This window comes from Theropithecus gelada, unplaced genomic scaffold (genome assembly GCF_003255815.1).
Source record: "Theropithecus gelada isolate Dixy unplaced genomic scaffold, Tgel_1.0 HiC_scaffold_15989, whole genome shotgun sequence".
NCBI lineage: Eukaryota > Metazoa > Chordata > Mammalia > Primates > Cercopithecidae > Theropithecus > Theropithecus gelada.
This window is the reverse complement of record NW_020257756.1, coordinates 2103917-2128384: the sequence shown is the minus strand read 5'-3', so window position 1 is coordinate 2128384 and position 24468 is coordinate 2103917. Positions and strand designations below refer to the sequence as shown.

Here is a 24468-nt window from a genome sequence, read left to right as displayed (position 1 = left end):
TGGAGTGCAGTGGCGTGATCTGGCTCACTACAGCCTTGACCTCCCGCAAGCTCAATCAGTCTTCCTGCCTCAGCCCCATGAGTAGCTGGAACTACAGGCACAAGCCACCACACCCAACTAATTTTTTAATTTTTTGTGGAGACGGGGTTTTGCCAGGTTGCCCAGGCTGGTCTTGAACTCTGGACTCTAGCAACCCTCCTGCCCAGGCCTCCCAAAGTGTTGGGATTACAGGTGTGAGCCATCACGCCCGGCCTGATATTCAGTCTTGATCTTGAAGTTTCTTGACTTCCTTCAATCATTCCAACAGCCCGTTCTCAAAGCCACATTCTGGGCTGTGCCATCTCCTTGAGCTCCAATCTGTGATGTTTTTAAAATAAAGATATATCTTAGAAATTCAGTATAAAGTTAATTTTTAAAAGATTTTTTAAAATCAGCAAATATTTATTTAAAATGTTTGCAGTTATGATAAGTGTGGACAAATCTTACCACTTTATTTATTTATTTTGAGATGGAGTTATGATCTGTCACCCAGGCTGGAGTACAATAGCGCGATCTCGGTTCACTGCAACCTCCGCCTCCTGGGTTCAAAGGATTCTCCTGCCTCAGTCTCCTGAGTAGCCGGGATTACAGGTGTGTGCCACCATGCCTGCTAATTTTTGTATTATTAGTAGAGATGGGTTTTTGCCATGTTGGCCACGCTGGTCTCAAACTCCTGGCCTCAAGTGATCTGCCTGCCTTGGCCTCCTGAAGTGCTGAGGTTACAGGCGTGAGCCACTGCGCCCAGGCTTACCACTTTATTTTGCATTTACTATGTGTGTTTTTCTTTTATTGTTTTTCTCCCTATTTCACTTTTTGTTAGAGTAGTTAAATCTATTAATTTGATTTTTATTTTAACTGTTTAGGGGTTATAGATTCTATTTCTGTTTTAGTAGTAACCAATAAGGTTTTTCTTCACAGTTTTATTGAGGTATAATTATATGTTGTATGATTTACTCATTGTAAGTGGATTATTCTTCGATGATTTTTACTACGTTTATACAGTTGCACAACCATCACTACAATTCACTTTTAGAACTCTTCCATTGTCCTCTGAAGTTTCTTTGTGTTCATGTTCAGTCTGCCCTCTGCTCAATCTTAAGCACACACTGATTTTCTTTCCGTCTCTACAGTTTTGCTTTTTCTAGAAATTTCACATAAGTGCAGTCATACGACGTATACTCATTTGTATCTAGCTTCTCTCATTTAGCATAATAATTTTTTTTTTTTTTTTTGAGACAGAGTTTCGCTCTTGTTGCCCAGGCTGGAGTGCAATGGTGCAATCTCAGCTTACTGCAACCTCTGCCTTCCCGGTTCAAGCAATTCTCCTGCCTCTGCCTTTAAAGTAGCTGGGATTACAGGCACATGCCACCGCGTCCGGCTAATTTTTTGCATTTTTAGTAGAGACGGGGTTTCACCATTTTGATCAGGCTGGTCTCGAGCTCCTGACCCCAGTTGGCCCACTTGCCTCGGCCTCCCAAAGTGCTGAGATTACAGGCATGAGCCACACGTCTGGCCTTAGCATAGTCATTTGAGGTTCATCCATGTCATTGGCTATATCAGTCATTCACTCCTGTTTATTGCTGAATAGGATTCAGTATGGATATACCATTCTTGTTTATTCATCAACTGATGGATATTTGGATTTTTTCCCAATTCTTGGCTATTATGAATAATGTTGCTATGAATGTCGCTATAGTTTGGATATTTGTCCCCCCCAAACCTCATACTGAAATTTTATCCTCAGTGTTAGAGATGGGGCCTAATGTACAGTGTTTTGGTCACAGGGAAGGATCCCTCATGAATGTCTTGGTGTCATCCTTGTGGTAATGAGCGAGTTCTCATTATATTAGTTCCAGCAAGAACCGGTTGTTAAAATGAACCTGGCACCGCACCCCACTCCCTCCTCACCCTGCCCTCTCTCTTCCTTCTCTCTCTATGTGATCTCTACAGTGCCAGCTCCCCTTCACCTTCTGCCATGAGTGGAAGTGGCCTGAGGCTTTTGCTGGATGCCCAGTCTTCTAGCCAGCAGAACTGTGAACCAAATAAACTCTTCTTCTTTACCCAGCCTCAGGTTCCTTTATAACAACACTAAATGGTGGCTTGGTGTTTGATAGGCCTGAGGAATTGAAAGATGAGAACCTATAGCAACTGGCTGAGGAGGCAGGGCAGAGATGCAAGAGAGATGCTTCTGCTTGGAGAAGTAACTACATTCCCCTCTGACAGAAGCCAAAGGTGCATGACTATCAGGGATGAGGTGTGGAGCCCTTGGGAGAATTATCAGCCGAGGGTCACTTAAAAAGTGCTCTGGTGGCCGGGCACGGTGGCTCACACCTGTAATTCCAGCACTTTGGGAGGCCAAGGTGGGCAGATCACTTGAGGTCAGGAGTTCGCAACCAACATGGTGAAACCTTGTCTCTACTAAAAATACAAAAATTAGCCGAGCATGGTGGTGCACAGCTACTCGGGAGGCTGAGGCAGGAGGATAGATTGAACTCGGGAGGCGGAGGTTGCAGTGAGCCGAGATCGCACCACTGCACTCCAGCCTGGGTGACAGAACAAGACTCCGCCAAATAAAACAAAACAAACAAACAAACAAAAGAAAAAGTGTTCTGGCCTGGGAGGGCTTCTGTCAAAGGTAAAGGAGGTTCTCCCCCAGCCCCAAGAGATGGTCTGTGTGAGTGGACTGAGAATTTACAGAAGCAGCAATGGCCACTGAGGAAAACGATTTCATCATAGCACAGGCAGTTGAGTAAACATAAACCTAAGAACCTAAAAACATACCTGCGAGAGAATCTGCTTTAAATACTTGCAAGCCTAGAGAGCATAGTGTCATCCTAGAGTGCTATCAGTCACATAAGAACTCTCCGCACCCCCTCTCCTTTCATCTCTCCTTATACCTCAACTCTCAAGGGGCCAGAAGCTATGAGTATCAAGCTGAGGGAGAAGAAACAAATAGAGAAAAGAAACTCATCACATCTCCTCTTCCAGGTGTAGGGGAGGCTGGCCTGAAGTTGATTCTAACGGTAAGAGTGAAGATTTCATTCTAAATCAACTTTAGATTATAATTCTTACCAAAAAACTGGAGATGCTAATTTCCATATTCGGACTGTGTTTTGCAACTTAAAGTGAGCATAAAACTGTCTATTTTCTAAGGGATACCTAAAAAGTCCTGGGGGCCTCTTGGAGCTCTCAAGGGGGCAGCAAAACTACTGTCCTCATTTAATAAATGTTAAAGGGATAGTAGTAAACCACATAAAGCTAGTTCATCAATTACAACCCTTGGATTGAGCATGTTAAATAATATGGTTACAATTTCCGTATCTGTTGTTATTTCTAGAGATTTAAAAATGGAGGGTGTTACTGCTCATGAGATGTGTTTTTAAAAAAACGAAGGAGATGCTGGAGGATTTAAATAACCATTTTACCTCTGAAATCTTATTTTACTCTGATTTCTGAAAATGCCTTCCTAATTTTCCAGGATTCTTACCCTTTCCCCATTTTTACTTCTTATCTGCCAGCCTAATAAATCTGTTTTTCCTCAACTTGGACTCAACTTCTTTCTTTTCTATCCAAGATGCTCTAGTGCATTTCGACTTACTATCCCATTTCCAGAATTCACTGTATCTCATCCTTGCATTAATTCTGCAATCTGCCTTTTCTAGTCTACATGCGGGCTGCTGTACAACACTAAAAGAAAAAAAAATTATTTAATCCCACACCTGGCAAATTCCTAGTCTCCAAACTCAGCTGTACTCCTAGTAATTATTTGCAGACATTTATATATATTATTGGATCTGTTCCCTCCTCCATTCACTTTCATAGCTATTGTAATTTTTTCCCACTCATTTCAAGCTCTGTGCCCTGAATGAATTTGTACTTCATAGAAAGCACTGAAGTGGCTGGGCACAGTGGCTCATGCCTATAATCCCAGCACGTTGAGAGTCTGACACAGGCAGATCGCTTGAGACCAGAAGTTCAAGACCAGCCTGAGCAACATGAAAAAACCCTGTCTCTACAAAAAAAAATCCAAAAACCTAGCCTGGCATAGTAGTGTGTGCCTGTAGTCCAAGCTATTTGGGAGGCTTAGGTGGGAGAATCTTGAGCCTGGGAGGCTGAGGCTGTAGTGACTCATGATTGCGCCACTGCACTCCCACCTGGGCAACAGAGCAAGACCCTGTCAAAAAAAAAAGAAAGAAAGAGAGAAAGAGAGGAAGGAAGGAAGGAAGGGAGGGAGGGAGGGAGGGAGGCAAGCAGTTTTTGTCACCAAGTTCTCTCCTTCTCAGTTCTATCTACAAATGTATTAATATCTCCATCTCCTTCCCTATTCCCTCTTGCCTCGGGTAGAGATTATTTCCGCCTGGATGAATCTATTCTGTTCACTTGTGTTCTGAGTCAGTCTGCAGGCATTACTAGTGGTTCTTATTAAAATGCAGATTTTGATTCAGTAGGTCTAGGGTGGGGCCTGAGATTGTGCATTTCCAACACATGATGCTGATGCTAGTGGTTCATAGACCACATTTAGAGTAGAAAGGCTGTTATTTGACATTCCCTTATCTCCTTTTGCTCTACCAATTATCCTTTCTCCTTGCTTTATTTTCAAATTCTCTAATGGCTTTTCAGGATATAAAATGTTTGAATTTGTCTTATCTTAAAAAGTCTTTCTCCAAAATAGGAACACTTTTACACTGTTGATGGGAGTGTAAATTACTTCAACCATTGTGGAAGACAGTGTGGCGATTCCTCAAGGATCTAGAACCAGAAATACCATTTGACCCAGCCCTCCCATTACTGGGTATATACCCAAAGGATTATGAATCATTCTACTATAAAGACACATGCACATGTGTGTTTATTGCAGCACTATTTATAATAGCAAAGACTTTGAACCAACCCAAATGCCCATCAATGATAGACTGGATAAAGAAAATGTGGCACATATACACCACAGAACACTATGCAGCCATAAAAAAAGAATGAGTTAATGTCCTTTGCAGGGACATGGATGAAGCTGGAAAGCATCATTCTCAGCAAACTAATACAGGAACAGAAAACCAAACACCACATGCTCTTACTCGTAAGTGGGAGTTGAACAATGAGAACACACGGACACAGGGAAGGGAATGTCACACACTGGGGCCTGTCAGGGGGTGCGGGGCGAGGGGAGGGAGAGCATTAGGACAAATACCTAATGCATGAGGGGCTTAAAACCTAGGTGATGGGATGATGGGTGCAGCAAACCACCATGACACATGTATACCTATGTAACAAACCTCCACATTCTGCACATACATCTCACAACTTAAAGTATAATTTAAAAAAAAAAAAAAAAAAAAGCCTTTCTCCAAAACATTTTCTAAAGTCATCACCCAGTCTCACACCTTACCATTTGGATTCAGTTCCCACCTCCATTCACTTTCATAGCTGCATTTTCAATTTATCCATTGCTGCATTACAAATTACCCTAAAGCTTAGCTGAAAATAAGTTTCTGTAGATCAAGAATCTGGTGTCAGCTGGGTGCGGGCTCACACCTGTAATCCCAGCACTCTGGGAGGCCAAGGCAGGGGGATCACTTGAGGTCAAAAGGTTGAGACTATTATGGCCAACACAGCGAACCATGTTTCTACCAAAAATACAAAAATCAGCCGGATGAGATGGTGCATGCCTGTAATCCCAGCTACTCCGAAGCCTGAGGTGTGAAAATCATTTGAACCCAGGGGATGGAGGAGGTGGCAGTGAGCCAAGATTGCGCCACTGTACTCCAGCCTGGGCGACGGAATGAGACTGTCTCAAAAAAATAAATAAAATAGAAAATAAATAAATAAAACATGTCTAAAAAGATGGAAGCTGAAAAAAAAAAAAAGATTCTGGGTGTGCCTTAGCTAGGTACTCCACCTTGGAGTCTCTTACAAGACTGCAATCAGGATGTCAGCTGGGGGTATAGTCATTTCAAATTTGTCTGAGGGAGGAACCATTTCTGAACTCATTCATCTGGTTGTTGGCAGAACTCAATTCCTTGCAGGTTGTTGAACTGAGGGCCTTAGTTCCTTACTGGCTATTAACTGGAATTTTCCATCACTTCTTTGCCATGTGGGTCTCTCTAGGGCAGCTCACAATGTGGCAGCTGGCTTCCATCTGAGTGAGCAGAGACTGTATGAAAGGGCAAGCAAGATGGAATCTAGTCTTCTGTAACCCTCGGAAGTGACATCTTATCTATTCGTCTATTCTTTTTTTTTTTTTTTTTTTTTGAGATGGAGTCGCGCTCTGTCACCCAGGCTGGAGTGCAGTGACTCGATCTCGGCTCACTGCACCCTTTGCCTCCCGGGTTCACGCCATTCTCCTGCCTCAGTCTCCTGAGTAGCTGAGACTACAGGTGCCCGCCACCATACACAGCTAATTTTTGTATTTTTAGTAGAGACGGGGTTTCACTGTGTTAGTCAGGATGGTCTTGATCTCCTGATCTCGTGATCCGCCCGCCTCAGCCTCCCAAAGTGCTGGGATTACAGGCGTAAGCCACCGCGCCCGGCCTGTAGTCCATTCTTTAGAAGCAAGTCACTAAGTCCAGCCCACACTCAACGGGAGGATATTGCACAAAGGCATGAAAACCAGGTGTCAGGGATCACTGGGAGCCATCCTAAAGGCTGTCTACCATGCCTTCAAGGCCAGGCCTCTCGAAAAAAATCTATGCTTGCTCTCTCCATTCTGTCAACTTTCTTCACTTTTCTTTTTTCTTTAACCCAGAGATTCAACTTTCCCTAAATAAACACTCCCCACTTTTCAAACCTTCAGATTTGGTTTTCCCCTTTCAACAATTACTAAAGATGTTCTTATTGACAAATCCAAAAATCACTTGTCACTACTCACCTTATTCGACCCTTTACTTACCTTTCATAACAGCACTCTCTCCTGATTTTATTACTATTCCTAAGATCAAATCCTTTTCCATACTCTTTCCTAGCTCCTCTTAATCTACCCATATTTTAAAAGTAGATGGTTTTTAAGTTCCTATAGTTCTTATTCTTCTTGATCTTTATACAGTATTCTCATCTTCACCTACAGCTTCCATTATCACAAATACATTAGAATGCCAAATAATTTTCACTTTGAGACGTTTGTGGGACAGCCAAAAGTTAGAAACATATTTCTGACTTCTGGCTATCCCACAAACGTCTCAAAAGTGAACTCCTCCTTTCTCTCTAATATATTTGTCTTCTTGCTTTTTGTTTCCTGGTTAACAGCAACGACCTACCCAACTGCCTGTGTGGGAAATCAAGATTCATCCCAGAATCTTGACTTTCTGTCACCATCCACATCCAGTGAGGCCCTAGGTCTGGTCACTTTCATTCCTTTTGTATTCTAGTCATTCTTCTGCCTGTTCTATCATTTTTTTACTCCCTCAGTAATGTCTCCTCCACGTTATAAATCCCAGGAGGATAGGGAATGTACCTTGTTAACTTCCATAGCCCTGGCACTGACCCAGGTGATAGGGTTCTTTCTAAATATTTCTTGTCTGGCTGCTCAAAACTAAAATTTAGTGCTATGCTAGTGCTTAGATGTCCTTAATAATTTCTAATTATTTATCCAAACTCCTTAGTAGCCTGTAAAAGATATTCCATTTATTTGAATATGTAGATGTGCTTGTCCATATAACAGATAGGCCCAGAAGCCTAAATTTTGTAAGGTCTTCAATCTGCTTTTACATTTTCTCTGTTACTTCCTTCATTGTCCAGTTGACCACTGCCACTTTTTTTTTTTTTTTTTTTTTTTTTTTTGAGACGGAGTCTTACTCTGTCACTCAAGCTAGAGTGCAGTGATGCAATCTCGGCTCACTGCAACCTCCACCTCCCGGGTCCAAGCGATTCTCCTGCCTCAGCCTCCTGAGTAGCTGGGATTGCAGATGTGCACCGCCACACCTGGCTAATTTTTGTATTTTTAGTAGAGATGGGGTTTCACCATGTTAGGCTGGTCTTGAATTCTTGACTCAAGTAGTCCATCCACTTCAGCCTCCCAAAGTGCTGGGATTACAGGCATAAGCCACTATGCCTGGCCATCCACTGCCACTTCTTATGCTACCATCGTGCTTGCTACCACCTGCCTTGTCCTCCTTTCAAATCTGTTACTTCCATGTTACTTCTACAGGCAGGGAAAACAGGGACTGACTGGAAATCCAAAGGGCTGTCTTTTCGGCCAAGTTCATGAGCATTAGTGGAGAAATATTACTTCTCATTTATCACAGTGATCCCCCTTATTTCCTACTTCTTGGTCATATTATAGAGAAGAGAAGTTGTTGGACCAATGTCTTTTAGACAAGTGAAGTATAATCACATACAGCAATAAAAAAATTATTTATGTCAGCTATGGCTATAGTTTCTATGTGGGAGAACTAGACTATATATAAATCAATAACCCAATACTTAAATCTGAATAAGTTATGAATGACTCTCTCATTCATTCCATTTCTCAGTTTATCCTCAGTCCTTTCTTATCTTACTTTCCTATCACTGCAATCTCAAGAATAAAATGGTGGGTGCAGGTCAATGTATATAACCGTTAAAGAGAAGACTAGACAAAGTGTAATGCAGCTGGGTGTGGTGGTACATGCCTATAGTCCCAGCTACTAGGGAGGCTGAAGTGTGAGGATCACTTGAGCCTGGGGGGTCGAGGCTGCAGTGAGCTATGATTGTATCTCAAAAAAATAAATAAAAAAGATTAAGTATAATGCCTTTACTTTCCTATATAATAATAGTTAGTGGCAAGATCATGTGAAATCAGTTGGCTGGGTATGTACTTGTCCCTCCTACCCCTGATATTAAGTTTACTAAAGTAGGAATATATTTAAGTAGATATATCACTTATACTTTTTAAAAGGTCTATCGAAGCTACTTGACCCCTTCCTGAAATGAAAGCAAAAACTAAATCCAACGGACAACCCTATCTGCAAGTGAGCTGATGAGCTCTGCTAACGTAGGGCAAATAGTTTTTGGAAACATCTTAAGTGACAATATTCTCAGGAGCTGTCCATTGGCCTAGGTAGATGTGAAGATACAGACACAGGAGAAAAGCAAATAACCAATTAGAATTGGCTGTGAGAGCCTAGTGTGGAAGAATGCAACACAAGTAGTTTCCATCGGAACTGAGGCTTGTTTATTCTGCTTATCTGAAGGCAGAACCAATAATCCCAATGATCCCAGAATGATGATAACTGTTTTTCTACATTTAAAAAGAGCCAATTAAGGCTGGCGCAGTGGCTCGCGCCTGTAATCCCAGCACTTTGGGAGGCCAAGGCAGGCGGATCATGTGAGGTCAGGAGTTCGAGACCAGCCTGACCAACATGGAGAAACCCTGTCTCTACTAAAAATAGAAAATTAGCCGGGGGTGGTGGTGCATGCCTGTAATCCTAGCTACTCAGGAGGCTGAGGCAGGAGAATCATTTGAACCTGGGAGGTGGAGGTTGCTGTGAGCCGAGATTGCACCATTGCACTCCAGCCTGGGCAATGAGAAAACGCCGTCTCAAAAAAAAAAAAAAAAAAAAAGAAGCCAATTAGCAGAACCTTTGCAAATGGGCCAATTCCTGCTCTTAGTATCAGGATACAAATAAAGCTTTGCTGATTTAATGCGGTTTGTCATGTACCTCGAATTGTTTCATATTAGCAGAGACAGATTTACATCCATTCTTATGCTTTCTGGCTCAGTGCCTTTTGCAACCACCTGAATGCACTTAAGAGACAGAAGGGTGATGTTCATATTTTGAGAACAAAACCAAGTGACGTGACCTTAGCTTCTGTCAAATGCCATGTCTGCAACCTTTAAAATTAGTGGAGGAACATCTATGAGGCTTTATGGACCAAAACTGGGCCTGCTACATAGCACATCTTTGTTGGATTTCATAGAGACCTCTATTCGGCTCTCCCTTGATTTACTTCTTTTAGCTCAAGCTGATCTAAATCTTAATTATCTTTAAGGACTCTGCCTTTTCTATTTATCTCCACTAGTTTTTACTGTGTCATTGTGCAACTTGGCTTCTGTCCTTGGCCAATCTCTGATTCTGCTTCTGCTTTATTTTACTAGGTCTCATTGACCTGCTTGTACCCTCCTCTGAATCTGGTTTCAACATTTGTCCTGCTTTTGTTTTGGCTCTTCCCTAACTGTCTGCAGAAACTTTGATTCATCATGTAGCACAAGATAAGGGGAGCCACGTTAGAACACCGTCAGCTGGTTTATCAGCCCCTCTGACCTCCCATCTTCTAAAAATGATTTTATTTGTAGGCTTGTTAGTTGAAGCTGGCTGACAACCTTGTATTATGGCCTTCAAGTAAGAATCTTGCTATGGGATTGGATAGAAAGTAATGTTTCTTCACTCAGTTCCCATCCTTCACATTTTTTACCATGAACGCTGAATACCCATGGAAGATAGTGTTTAATTTACTAAACGAATGCAAGCTGAAGCAGCCTTTTTGAAATAATTTGAAGTTGTTATTTCACAAAAACAAATGTGGAATGATAGACCCATTAATTAAAAGACAGAAATTCAGGAGAAAAAGTCTCAATATTTTTTCTTCAAGTAATTAATGACACCATATGTGAAGCTAAGTCATTTCTATAATTTGCAGATTTGGTCTCAGCTAAGAGCTAAAACTGTTCATAGCAGCACTAAGGAGACCTGTACCCTTACAGGGAAATTATAAAATTTCATATATTTTAACTCTTTCATTACTGCCAACATTCAGCACAGTTTTTTTTTCCTGTGTTAATTTCAATGTGTTTGTTGTGGCATTATTAAAGCAGTCACAACAGAGCCTAGCACATAGTACATGCTTTTGTAATTTTTTTTTTTGAGGCGGAGTCTCACTCTGTTACCCAGGCTGGAGTACAATGGGGTAATCTCAGCTCACTGCAAACTCCGCTTCCCAGATTCAAGTGATTCTCATACCTCAGCCTCCTGAGTAGCTGGGATTACAGGCATCTGCCAGCATGCCTGACTAATTTTTGTATGTTTAGTAGAGATGAGGTTTCACCATGTTGGCCAGGCTGGTCTTGAACACCTGACCTCAAGTGATCTGCCACCTCAGCCTCCCAAAGAGCTGGGATTATAGGTGTGAATCACTGCACCCAGCCTGCAATTTTTTTGGGGACTAGGTCTCGCTTTGTTGCCCAGGCTGGAGTGCAATGGCACTGTCATGACTCACTGCATCCTCAACCTCCCAGGCTCAGTTGATCCTCCTACCTCAGCCTCCTGAGTAGCTGGAACTACAGGTGCACACCACCACATTTGGCTAATTTTTTAAATTTTTTGTAGAGACGGGATCTCACTATGTTGCCCAGGCTGGTCTCAAACTCCTGGGCTCAAGTTATCCTCCTAACTTGGCCTCCCTCAGTGCTGGGATTGCAGACATGAACCACAGCACCCGGCTGATCTTTGCTATTATATGTTAAAATTATAAAAATGGATTAGCATCAAGATGGTGCTGAATGGTATTTGGCCAGGAATGTCTGAATTAGTCTTGGGCCTGTCACTCCTTTCTGTGACAGTGTTGAGGAAGCTATTGCACAATGGGGCAAATCAAGACAAAGTCATATTTCATTGTTAGTTGTATCTTTGGCTCCAAACCCTAATGCAAAACTCCAGAGAGCTGGTCCAGAAGAAGTGTAGAATTCCACTTCCTTAGGTTGGAGGCTACAAACGCCAACACCCAAAGCAAGTCAAATGGCACATCTAGTCTCTCCTTCCTGCCTCATCACCTCATTCACCCTCAAGTTTTGAAATTTGCCTTTCCAGTGGTATGAAAAGAACATCTGCCAGATCTAGAGAACAAGGGACAAATATGAGCCAAAAGTTGTTCATTGAGCATAAAGGTATCTATCCCAGACCTTCCTGTGTCAGGGCAAGACACTAGGTTTGTGAGGGGAAAAAAAAAAGAGAGAGAGAGAGAACAGAGAAAAGGGAAGTGGTTTAGACTTCTACCAAGTCCTAAGTGTTCCTTCCATATCCACATGGGTACAGAATTGAAAAGAAGGGAAAGAGTCAAATTCAGTTTTGAAAATATAGCACTAGCTCTTATTGCCATACCAGTCTTCTTAGGGCATTTGATAAATGGCCATGCACCAAGCTGCTAGCTGCAGATCATGCAATGATCATTAACCAAACCAAATCAAACCATAGAAAACTGCTCCTTGCAGATTGAGTCAAAGGACAAAGGAATAGAACAAAGAGTACTACCTTTGCCCATGGGCAACAACTGTCTTCCAAGATTGTGAAGCTGATTGACAATAATGTATGTAATGTACATGGCACATAGTAGGCTCTCAAATTGGTTATTTTTCTTTGTTTTGCTATTATTATGAAAGAAAAATCTGTATGCTAGACACAGAAATGTATAAAATTGAATGAAAAGTGAAATTTATATAGTGCTTGATATAATAATTTTATCTCCCAGAACTGTAGCAAAAAGTGATTGACTACTTAGAACTTAAAATTTTAAGAGTGATTTTAAACTGTTTTCTCTGAAATTGGTGGCTACGGGCGGTCAAATACAGTACTTGGGTATAGATTTAAGAAACTTAAAATGAATACAGAGTTTGACAGCTATGTTCCATGTAGAATTAAGTCATATTTAGAATTTGACTGGGATGTTAGCCAAAGAAATTTGCTAGAGTTTCATGAGATAAAATTATAGCATGAATCATCATCTCTCTAGCCTCTTCAAGTAAAGATTTTTTCCAAAGGATATTTTAAAGACAAACACAGTTCATAATTTGATGTATATGTGTTTCTGCAATTTGAGTCTTTGATTTCAAGCGGTATGGTAGAGAGAACATACCTTATCTAAAGCACATTTTTGGGTTTATCAGATGAGAACTAAGTGAAGGCATGCAAATACATATATATATTTTTTCTATTTAAAAGGAGACAGGCCAGACATGGTGGCTCATGCCTGTAATTGCAGCACTTTAGGAGGCCAAGGCTGGAGGATTGCTTGAAGCCAAGGGTTCAAGACCAGCTGTGGCAACCTAGCCAGACTCCCCTTTCTATATTTAAAAAAAAAAAAAAAATCAGTTGGGCATGGTGGCACATGCCTGTAGTCCGAGCTATTTGGGAGGCTGAGGCAAAAGCATCACTTGAGCCCAGGAGTTCGAGGCTGCAGTGAGCTATGATTGCACTCCAGCCTGGGTAACAAAGCAAGACTCTGACTCAAAATGAATGAATGAATGAATAAATAAATAAATAAAATGAAATATAAGGAGGCAAAGGTAATGGCTTGACATTTTTCCAGGCTAAGCTATCATTTAGACAATATAGAACATAAAAATACAAATAGTTTGACCAAAACTCAAATACAGGTAGTTTGGCCAAACTATCTGCATTTTTATGTTCTATATAAACATGGTTATGAAAGAAAATATAGATAGATATCTTTATGAGCAAAGATTTTTAAAATGAATTATCATGTTTTTGACAGTATAAGACAAGTACAGAATGTTGGGAAAACTTATTCTGAGATCATCATCTAATACTGCAGGCATAAGACATTTAAGTCCAACTTTAGAAGTCCTGATGTTTGTGTTGAAGATGAAAATACAGGTTTTAAAAGATTAGTCCAGTAAGATTGTATCAGGGTTACTAGATATTTTTTCATTTATTCTGGAATTTTTGGTTGGCTAAACTTTCACAGTAAGTCAATTTAATCTTTTTTTTTTTTTTTTTGAGACAGAGCCTTGCTCTGTCGCCCAGGCTGGAGTGCAGTGGCGCGATCTCGGCTCACTGCAAGCTCCCCCTCCCAGGTTTACGCCATTCTCCTGCCTCAGCCTCCCGAGTAGCTGGGACTACAGGCGCCCGCCACCACGCCCGGCTAATTTTTTGTATTTTTAGTAGAAACGGGGTTTCACCATGTTAGCCAGGATGGTCTCGATCTCCTGACCTTGTGATCCGCCCGTCTCGGCCTCCCAAAGTGTTGGGATTACAGGCGTGAGCCACCGCGCCCTGCCAATTTAATCTTTAATCTTTAAAGTTATCATCACCTCTGAGTAACAGCATCTGGCATTTGTACTGAAGTTAATTGTGATTCCCTTAATTTAAAAAAAAAAAAAATTAGAAAAAGAGACTAGTAAGATAAATCTAATTCATACAGTTTAAATAAGGTGAGTTATTTAGACTGATTCTGCATAAACTTAAGCGTCATCTGATTTTGCAGCCATAAAACATGTAGATGACTTAACGTCTCTGTGACTTTGTTTCCTCATTTGTAAAATGGACATACCTCATTCAATTCTTGTAAAGATTAAAGTAGAAAACACATTTAAAGTGCTTTGAGCGGGGAGCCAGGCTGAGGGTGGGGGTGGGTGGCGGGAGGGCGGAGGGCGGGGAGGCGGGGAGGCGGGGCGGAGGAGGAGGAGGAGAGACCAGGGCAGCGGAGGGGGCGAGGAGCGCCGGGTACCGGGCCGGGAGAGCCGCGGGCTCTGGGGGAAGAGACGGATGATGAACAAGCTTTTCATCGGGAACCCGAGCCCCGCCGTCACCGCCGACGACCTCCTGCAGCTCTTTGGGGACAGGAAGCTGCCCCTGGTGGGACAGGTCCTGCTCAAGTCCGGCTACGCCTTCGTAGACTACCGGGACCAGACCTGGGCCATCCGCGCCATCGAGACTCTCTCGGCTCAAGTGTAATTGCATGGGAAAATCATGGAAGTTGATTATTCAGTCTCTAAAAAGCTAAGGAGCAGGAACATTCAGATTCGAAATATCCCTCCTCTCCTGAAGTGGGAGGTGTTGGATGGACTTTTGGCTCAATATGGGACGGTGGAGAATGTGGAACAAGTCAACACAGACACAGAAACCGCCGTTGTCAACGTCACATTTGCAACAAGAGAAGAAGCAAAAATAGCCATGGAGAAGCTAAGCAGGCATCAGTTTGAGAACTACTCCTTCAAGATTTCCTACATCCCGGATGAAGAGGTGAGCTCCCCTTCGCCGCCTCAGCGAGCCAAGCCTGGGGACCTCTCTTCCTGGGAGCAAGGCCACCCCCCTGGGGGCTCTTCTCAGGCCAGACAGATCGATTTCCCGCTGCGGATCCTGGTCCCCACAAAGTTTGTTGGTGCCGTCATCGGAAAGGAGGGCTTGACCATAAAGAACATCACTAAGCAGACCCAGTCCCAGGTAGACATCTATAGAAAAGAGAGCTCTGGAGCTGCAGAGAAGCCTGTCACCATCCATGCCACCCCAAAGGAGACTTCGGAAGCATGCCGTGTGATTCTTGAAATCATGCAGAAAGAGGCAGATGAGGCCAAACTAGCTGGAGAAAATCTCGGCCCACAATGGCTTGGTTGGAAGACTGTTTGGAAAAGAAGGCTGAAATGGGAAGAAAAAGGAACATGAAACAGGGACCAAGATAACAATCTCATCTTAGCAGGATTTGAGCATATACAACCCGGAACCGTCACTGTGAAGGGCACATTTGAGGCCTGTGCCAGTGCTGAGATAGAGATTGTGAAGAAGTTGCGTGAGGCCTTCGAAAATGATATGCTTGCTGTTAATACCCACTCCGGATACTTCTCCACCTGTACCCTCCTCATCAGTTTGGCCCGTTCCCGCATCATCACTCTTATCCAGAGCAGGAGATTGTGAATCTCTTCATCCCAACCCAAAGTGTGGGCACCATCATCGGGAAGAAAGGGGCACACATCAAACAGCTGGCGAGATTCGCTGGAGCCTCCATCAAGTTCGCCCCTGTGGAAGGCCCAGACGTCAGCGAAAGGATCGTCATCATCACCGGGCCACCGGAAGCCCAGTTCAGGGGGAGGGATGGATCTTTGGGAAAGTGAAAGAAGAAAACTTTTTTAACCCCAAGGAAGAAGTGAAGCTGGAAGCCCATGTCAGAGTGCCCTCTTCCACAGCTGGCCGGGTGATTGGCAAAGGTGGCAAGACTGTGAGTGAACTGCAGAACTTAACCAGTGCAGAAGTCATCTTGCCTCCTGACCAAACACCGGATGAAAAGGAGGAAGTGATCATCAGAATTATCGGGCACTTCTGTGCCAGACTGCACAGCGCAAGATCAGGGGAACTGTACAACAGGTGAAGCAGCAGGAGCAGAAATACCCTCAGGGAGTCGCCTCACAGCGCAGCGAGGCTCCCACAGGCACCAGCAAAACAACGGATGAATGGAGCCCTTCCAACACCTGACAGAATGGGACCAAACACAGCCAGCCAGATCAAGAGCAAACCAAAGACCATCTGAGGAATGAGAAGTCTACGGAGGCGGCCAGGGACTCTGCAGAGGCCCTGACAATCCCAGGGGCCGAGGAGGGCTGGGGAAGGTCAGTCAGGTTTGCCAGAACCACCGGGCCGCCTCCCGCTCCGCAGGGCTTCTGCAGGCTTCACCATCCACTTCACCATCCACTCGGATCTCTCCTTAACTCCCACGACGCTATCCCTTTTAGTTGAACTAACAAAGGTGAACGTGTTCAAAGCCAAGCAAAATGCACACCCTTTTTTGTGGCAAATAGTCTCTGTACATGTGTATACATATTAGAAGGGGAAGATGTTAAGACATGTGTCCTCCGGGTTACACAGGGTGCCTGCAGTGGTCATATATTTTAGAAATAATATATCAAATAACTCAACTAACTCCAATTTTTAGTCATTTATTACTTTTTTAATTTAATTTTATTTTTTTTGAGACGGAGACTCGCTCTGTCGCCCGGGCTGGAGTGCAGTGGCCAGATCTCAGCTCACTGCAAACTCTGCCTCTCGGGTTTACGCTGCCTCAGCCTCCGGAGTAGCTGGGACTACAGGCGCCCGCCTAGTTTTTCGTATTTTTTTTTAGTAGAGACGGGGTTTCACCGTGTTAGCCAGGATGGTCTCCGTCTCCTGATCTCGTGATCCGCCCGTCTCGGCCTCCCAAAGTGCTAGGATTACAGGCTTGAGCCACCGCGCCGGGCCCATTTATTACTTTTTTTTTCTTTTTAAAGACAAAGCAGGCTTTTCTAGACTTTAAAGAATAAAGTCTTTGTAGGGTCTCACGGTGTAGAGAGCTTCGAGGCCACCCACACAAAATTCACCCAGAGGGAAATCTCGTCGAAAGGACACTCACAGCAGTTCTGGATCAACTGTGTACATCAACAGAAGGGATACCGCCGTCTCCTTGAAGGGGAATCTCTGTCACTCCTCCTGAGTGTCTAGCTCATACACCCATTTCTCACAGGGTTTTTTTGTTTTTTGTTTGTTTGTTTGTTTGTTTGTTTTTTAAACGGAGTCTCGCTCTGTCTCCCAGGCTGGAGTGCAGTGGCGCGATCTCGGCTCACTACAAGCTCCGCCTCCTGGGTTCGCGCCATTCTCCTGCCTCAGCCTCCCTAGTAGCAGGGACTACAGGCGCCTGCCACCATGCCCGGCTGTGTGTGTGTGTGTGTGTGTGTGTGTGTGTGTGTGTGTGTGTGTGTTTAGTAGAGACAGGGTTTCACCGTGTTAGCCAGGATGCTCTTGATCTCCGGACCTCGTGATCCCCCCGCCTCGGCCTCCCAAAGTGCTGGGATTACAGGCGTGCTTCACAGGTTTTAAACTGGTTTTTTGTATACTGCTATATAATTCTCTGTCTCTCTCTGTTTATCCCTCCCCTCTCCTTCTTCTCCATCTCCATTCTTTTGAACTCCCTTATCCCTCAATCTCAATCCCATATCTATGCACCCCCCTCACCCCCCCCACCCACCCCCAACACACCCCCTGCCAGGCAAAGCAGTGCTCTGAGTATCATATCACACAAAAGGAACAAAACCAAAACGCACAAACGAGCCTCAACTTACACTTGGTTACTCAAAAGAACAAGAGTCAATGGTACTTGTCCTAGCGTTTTGGAAGAGGAAAACAGGAACCCATCAAACCAACCAATCAACCAAACAAAGAAAAAATTCCACAATGAAAGAATGTATTTTGTCTTTTGCATTTTGGTGTATAAACCATCAATATTCAGCAAAATGATTTCTTTCTTTAAAAAAAACGTGGAGGAAAGTAGAAATTTATACAAGGTTGTTGGCCCAGGGCATTAAATTTACAGATTTTTTTTTTATTATTATACTTTAAGTTCTAGGGTACATGTGCACAACGTGCAGGTTTGTTATATATGTATACATGCGCCATGTTGGTGTGCTGCACCCATTAACTCGTCATTTACAGTAGGTATATCTCCTAATGCTATCCCTCCCCACTCCCTCCACCTCACAACAGGCCCCGGTGTGTGATGTTCCCCTTCCTGTGACCAAGTGTTCTCATTGTTCAATTCCCACCTGTGAGTGAGAACATGCAGTGTTTGGTTTTCTGTCCTTGCGATAGTTTGCTGAGAATGATGGTTTCCAGCTTCATCCATGTCCCTACAAAGGACATGAATTCATCCTTTTTTATGGTTGCATAGTATTCCATGGTGTGTATGTGCCACACTTTCTTGTGTATGTGCCACATTTCTCCATCAATGATGGACATTTGGGTTTGTTCCAAGTCATTGCTATTGTGAATAGTGCTGCAATAAACTGGATCCCTTCCTTACACCTTATACAAAAATAAATTCAAGATTGATCAAAGACTTAAATGTTAGACCTAAAACCATAAAAACCCTAGAAGAAAACCTAGGCAATACCATTCAGGACATAGGCATGGGCAAGGACTTCATGTCTAAAACAACAAAAGCAATGGCAACAAAAGCCGAAATTGACAAATGGGATCTAATTAAACTAAAGTGCTTCTGCACAGCAAAAGAAACTACCATCAGAGTGAACAGGCAACCTACAGAATGGGAGAAAATTTTTGCCCTCTACTTATCTGACAAAGGGCTAATATACAGAATCTACAAAGAACTCAAACAAATTTACAAGCAGAAAACAAACAACTCCATCAAAAAGTGGGCAAAGGATATGCACAGACACTTCTCAAAAGAAGACATTTATGCAGCCAACAGACACATGAAAAAATGCTCATCATCACTCGCCATCAGAGAAATGCAAATCAAAACCACAATGAGATACCATCTCACACCAGTTAGAATGGTGATCATTAAAAAGTCAGGAAACAACAGGTGCTGGAGAGGATGTGGAGAAATAGGAACATTTTTACACTGTTGGTGGGACTGTAAACTAGTTCAACCATTGTGGAAGACAGTGTGGTGATTCCTCAAGGATCTAGAACTAGAAATACCATTTGATCCAGCCATACCATTACTGGGTATATATCCAAAGGATTATAAATCATGCTGCTATAAAGACACATGCACACATATGTTTATTGTAGCATTAAATTTACAGATTTTTTTTTAACAAGAAAAACACACAGAAAAAAAAGCTACCTCAGTTGTTTTTTACCTCAGCACCTTACTCTTGTGTTTCCCTTAGAGATTTTGCAAAACTGATAGTTGGAGCACTTTTAAAATTGTTTTAGTAAAAATGAGTTGAAAAAAAAAAAGATATCAACTGCCAGCCTGGAGAAGGTGACAGTCCAAATGTGCAACAGCTGTTCTGAATTGTCTTCCGCTAGCCAAGAACCTACATGGCATTCTTTTGGACAAACCTTGACAATGTTTATTTAAAAAAAAAAAAAAAAGATGACAAAGAAAAACAGAGAGAGAGAATATTGGAGATGTCCTGAATTTTAATAGGATATGCGCCATTAGGGCTTTTTGTGCTAAAAGATGAACGTGTCCTGGTTTATGTGAACAAGCCATTATACCACCAGACTGCAATGCCAGTTTCCTCTACTGCAAACAGTGTTCTGTCACAAAAAGAAAAAGAAAAAGAAAAAGAAATATATCCAGCTAACAAGAAAAAAAATAAAGTGCTGAGAATGGTTCTTGGCACACTGTAAGCATTCAATGTAGGATATGTGTTGTAAGTAGCAATAATAGGGAAATAATGGCTTATATGGAAAATAATGGCTTAATATGTAGTTATCTGAAAGTAAACAAAGGGCATATTGTTTTATAATTTAGCCACCCAAAATTTGAAGGAACGATGTTATATTTCCTAATCAACAAAATAAAATTTCTGAAAAATACCCAATGCATGATTAACATTTAGTGAATATTCAGTAATGTATAATTAATGCCCATTAAGCATAGAAAACAAAAATAATAAACTTAAGATGTTATACATAATTCAGAAAGTACTGCTTATCATTGTATCTCACTGATTTATTACTTTAAGCAATGGGTCAAATAACGTTTCCCTGAAAAACAAATACTAAAATATTACAGTGTTAGGCTAAAAGAGGTATTGATCATCCTCTCCAACACCAGGATTTCCATATACTTTTATATTTGGTAAGACAAATAATTTCCAAAAAACTATAGCAGTATAATGGGCATAATTATTTTTCCAGACTTGCATAAGTTATTAATCATTCTGAAAAAAAACTTTTAAGAGACAGAGTCTCACTCTGTCATTCAAGCTGGAGTGCAGTGGTGTGATCATAGCTCATTGCAATCTCAAACTCCTATGCTTAAGAGATCCTCCTGCCTTAGCCTCCAGAGTAGCTGGAACTACAGGCACTCACCACCACATCTGGCTAATGTTTTTATCTTTTGTAGAGATGGGGTCTCAATATATTGCCCAGGCTGATCTTGAACACTTGTCCTCAAGAAATCCTTCTACCTTGGCCTCCCAAAGTGCTGGAATTATGGGCATGAGTCACTGTACCTGGTGATTTATTATTAACTCTGCAGGATAACTTCATAAATTTTAGTCTTAAAACATGGTCTTTTTTCCATCCTGCATACATTGTTTTCTCTCATTAATTCCAACTGTATTAATATGCATTCAGCCCCATTTCTTATCCTCTCTTTAGAGTTTAAAACGGATTTTTTCATGTCCAGAGAGAGAAGAATAAGAGTGGCAGCTTGCTAGGTGCAGTGGTTTATGCCTGTAATCCCAGGACTTTGAGAGACCAAGGCGGGAGGATTGCCTTAGCCCAGGAGATTGAGACCAGCCTGAGCAACATAGCAAGACCCCCATGTCTAGAAAAAATGAAAACATTAGCTAGGTGTGGTGGCATGCACGTGTAGTCCCAGCTACCTGGGAGGCTGAGGTGGGAGAATCACTTGAGCCTGAGAGGTTGAGGCTGCAGTGAGCTATGATTGTGTCACTACACTCCAGCCTGGGTGACAAAGCAAGAGCCTGTCTTTAAAAAAAAAAAAAAAAGCAGCAAAAGGGGTAGAAAAATGGGATTTCCAAAACTCTGGGGATCAATAAGAAAAAAAAAAATGAGATGGGAAAATGATGGCATAAAACAGAGTAGAAAGAAAAGCACTGAGTACAACCCAGTACTGATCCTAATCTGCTCTCCTGTCTGACTACAAACCTTGGAATTGTCTGCTGGGGTGACAGTTATCTGACAATGTAAATGGATTAGATATACAAAATAATTCATTTGCATGGCTTCACGTAGTAGTGTTGGCTGGCTGCTGGGAGCTCAGCTAGAACTTTCAGGTGCCTACATGTTTCTTGCCTTTTATAGCAAGATGGCTGGGATCCCAAAGAGAGCGTCTCGAGTGCTGGAATTTCCACAACAAGCATTTCAAAAAGCTCAGGTAGAAATCATAAAACTTTTTATGATCTAGCCTCGGAAATCACAGAACATCATTTCCAATGCATTCTATTGGTCAAGCACATCACTAAAGTCAGCCCAGGTTCATGGAGCAGTTGGACCCCATCTCTCAACTGGAAGAGTGACAAAGAGTTTGCAGCTATCCTTAATCAAGTGCAAATATGGAAAAAAAAAACTCTCTAGAAATGAACATCATTATAATCAAAATTAGGCACTCAGTGCATGAGTTTCACGGAATTTTTGACAAAGTTGAAGGCTGAGCTCCCAGAATATAACATCCCAAAGATTAAAAATTTTTTTTTTTTTTTTTTTGGCTGGGTGCAGTAGCTCATGCCTGTAGTCTCAGCACATTGGCAGGCAGATCACTTAAAGTCAGGAGTTCGAGACCAGCCTGGCCAACATGGTAAAATTCCTGTCTCTACTAAAAATACAAAACATTAGCCAGGCATGGTGGTGGGTGCCTGTAGTCCTAGCTACTGGGGAGGCTGAGGCAGGAGAATTGCTTGAACCCAGGAGGCAGAGGTTGCAGTGAGTGGAGATCATATTACTGCACTCCAGCTTGGGCAGCAGAGCCAGACTCTGTCTCAAAAAAGAAAAAAAATTTTTAAAAATGATAGAAACCAGAAAAGAATGAAATAATTTTTTCAATGAACTAATAATAATAATAATAGTAATAATTGTCAATATAACATTTTATGACCAGTGAAAATATTCTTCAAGAATGTTTTACACAAACAAAAATTAACATAGTCTATCACCAGCAGACCCAAATTAAAGGAAGTACTAAAGGATATTCTGTAGGCAAAAAAGAAAATGACCCTAGATAGAAAGTTCCCAGGTGCAAGAAGGAATGAAGAGCACAAAAGTGGTAAATGTATGGGTAGATCTAAATATAAACGTGGACTATATAAAACAATGATACAAATTTCTTTCCTCATTTATTGGACTTACAAGAAACAATATGCAGAAATGGAAATCCATGATAACACTAGCGTATAAACAAGGCAGGTTTGGGAGGCCGAGTGGGCAGATCACCTGAGGTCAGTTCAAGACCAGCCTGAGCAACATGGAGGAACCCCGTCTCTACTAAAAATACAAAATTAGCCGGGAATGGTGACTGCATGCCTGTAATCCCAGCCACTAGGGAAGCTGAGGCAGGAGAATCACTTGAACCCAGGAGGCAGAAGTTGCGGTGAGCTGAGATTGTGCCACTGCACTCCAGCCTGGGCGACAGAGCAAGACATGGAGTCTCAAACAAAAAAACCCCCAAAAACCAAAACCAACCAAACAAACAAATAAAATAGAAGGTAAATAAAGTACTAATTACCATTAGAATATAATATGTCATTTTTCAAGTCCAGATAGAAGCCCTTATACTTACTGTAAATTGATTTTCAACAAAAGTGCTGAGGTGATTCAATAAGGGAAATGATAGTTGTTTTTTTTTTTTTTTTGTTTGTTTGTTTGTTTGTTTGAGACAGAGTCTAGCTCTGTTTCCCAGGCTGGAGTGGTGCAGTGGCGTGATCTCGGCTCACTGCAACCTCTGGGTTCCAGCAATTCTGAACCCCTCCACTGAACCCCTCCTGGGTTCAAGCAATTCTCCTGCCTCAGCCTCCTGAATAGCTGGGATTAGAGGCACCTGCCATCACGCCGGGGTAATTTTTGTATTATTAGTAGAGTCGGAGTTTTCACCATGTTTGCCAAGCTGGTCTCGAACTGCAGGCCTCAGGTGATCCGCCCACCTCTGCCTCCCAAAGTGCTGGGATTACAGGAGTGAGCCACCGCGCCCCGCAGAATAGGATAGTTTTTAATCAACAAATGATGCTGGAACAATTGGATACCCACATGCAAGACAATGAATTTAGACCTTTGCCTCATACCATACACAAAAATAAATTCAAAATGGTCGGGCACAATAGCTCATGCCTGTAATCCCAGTCCTTTGAAAGGCCAAGGTGGGAGGATCACCTGAGGTCAGGAGTTCGTGACCAGCCTGGCCAAATGGTGAAACCCCATCTCTACTGAAAACACAAAAAAATTAGCTGGGCTTGGTGGCACCCACCTGTAGTCCCAGCTACTTGGGAGACTGAGGTGGGAGAATGGCTTGAGCCTACGAGGCAGAGGTTGCAGTGAGCCGAGATTGCTCCACTGCACTCCTGGGTAACAGAGTGAGACCCTGTCTCAAAATAAATAAATAAATAAACTCAAAATGGATCATAAACATAAATGTAAGAGCTAGAACTATGAAAATTCTGCAAGAAAATATAGAAGTAAAAAAAAAGAAAACATAGAAGTAAATTTTCATGGGCTTGAGTTAAGGCAAAACATCAAAAGCACAAATAATAAGATAAAAATATTAATAGACTGAACTTCAAAATTAAAAACTTTCATCCTTCAAAGGACACAGTAAGGAAGTGAAAAGCCACAAATCTGGAGAAATATTTGTAAATCATATAACTAAGAAGGGACTCATAACCAGAATATATAAAGAACTCTTACACCTCAGTGATAAGAAGACAAATAGGCCGGGCGTGGTGGCTCACGCCTGTAATCCCAGCACTTTGGGAGGACAAGGCCGGCAGATCACAAGGTCAGGAGATCGAGAACTTCCTGGCCAACATCGTAAAACCCCGTCTCTACTAATAATACAAAAATTAGCTGGGCGTGGTGGCGCGTGCCTGTAATCCCAGCTACTCGGAAGGCTGAGGCAGGAAAATCACTTGAATCAGGGAGTCGGACATTGCAGTGAGCAGGACGTTGCAGTGAGCCGAGATCGTGCCATTGCACGATTGCAGTCTGGTAACAGAGCAAGACTCCAGCAAAAAAAAAAAAAAAAAAAAAAAAAAAAAAAAAAAAAAAAAAA

General features: G+C 42.3%; 1 protein-coding gene and 1 pseudogene across 1 annotated transcript in view; both read left to right on the top strand.

Annotated features, from left to right (window-relative positions):
* Window positions 1-24468, top strand: part of LOC112617290 (periphilin-1) — a 220306-nt gene that overhangs the window by 33616 nt on the left and 162222 nt on the right. The gene's annotated exons all lie outside the window — the stretch shown is intronic.
* LOC112617291 lies at window positions 14462-16658 on the top strand (annotated as a pseudogene).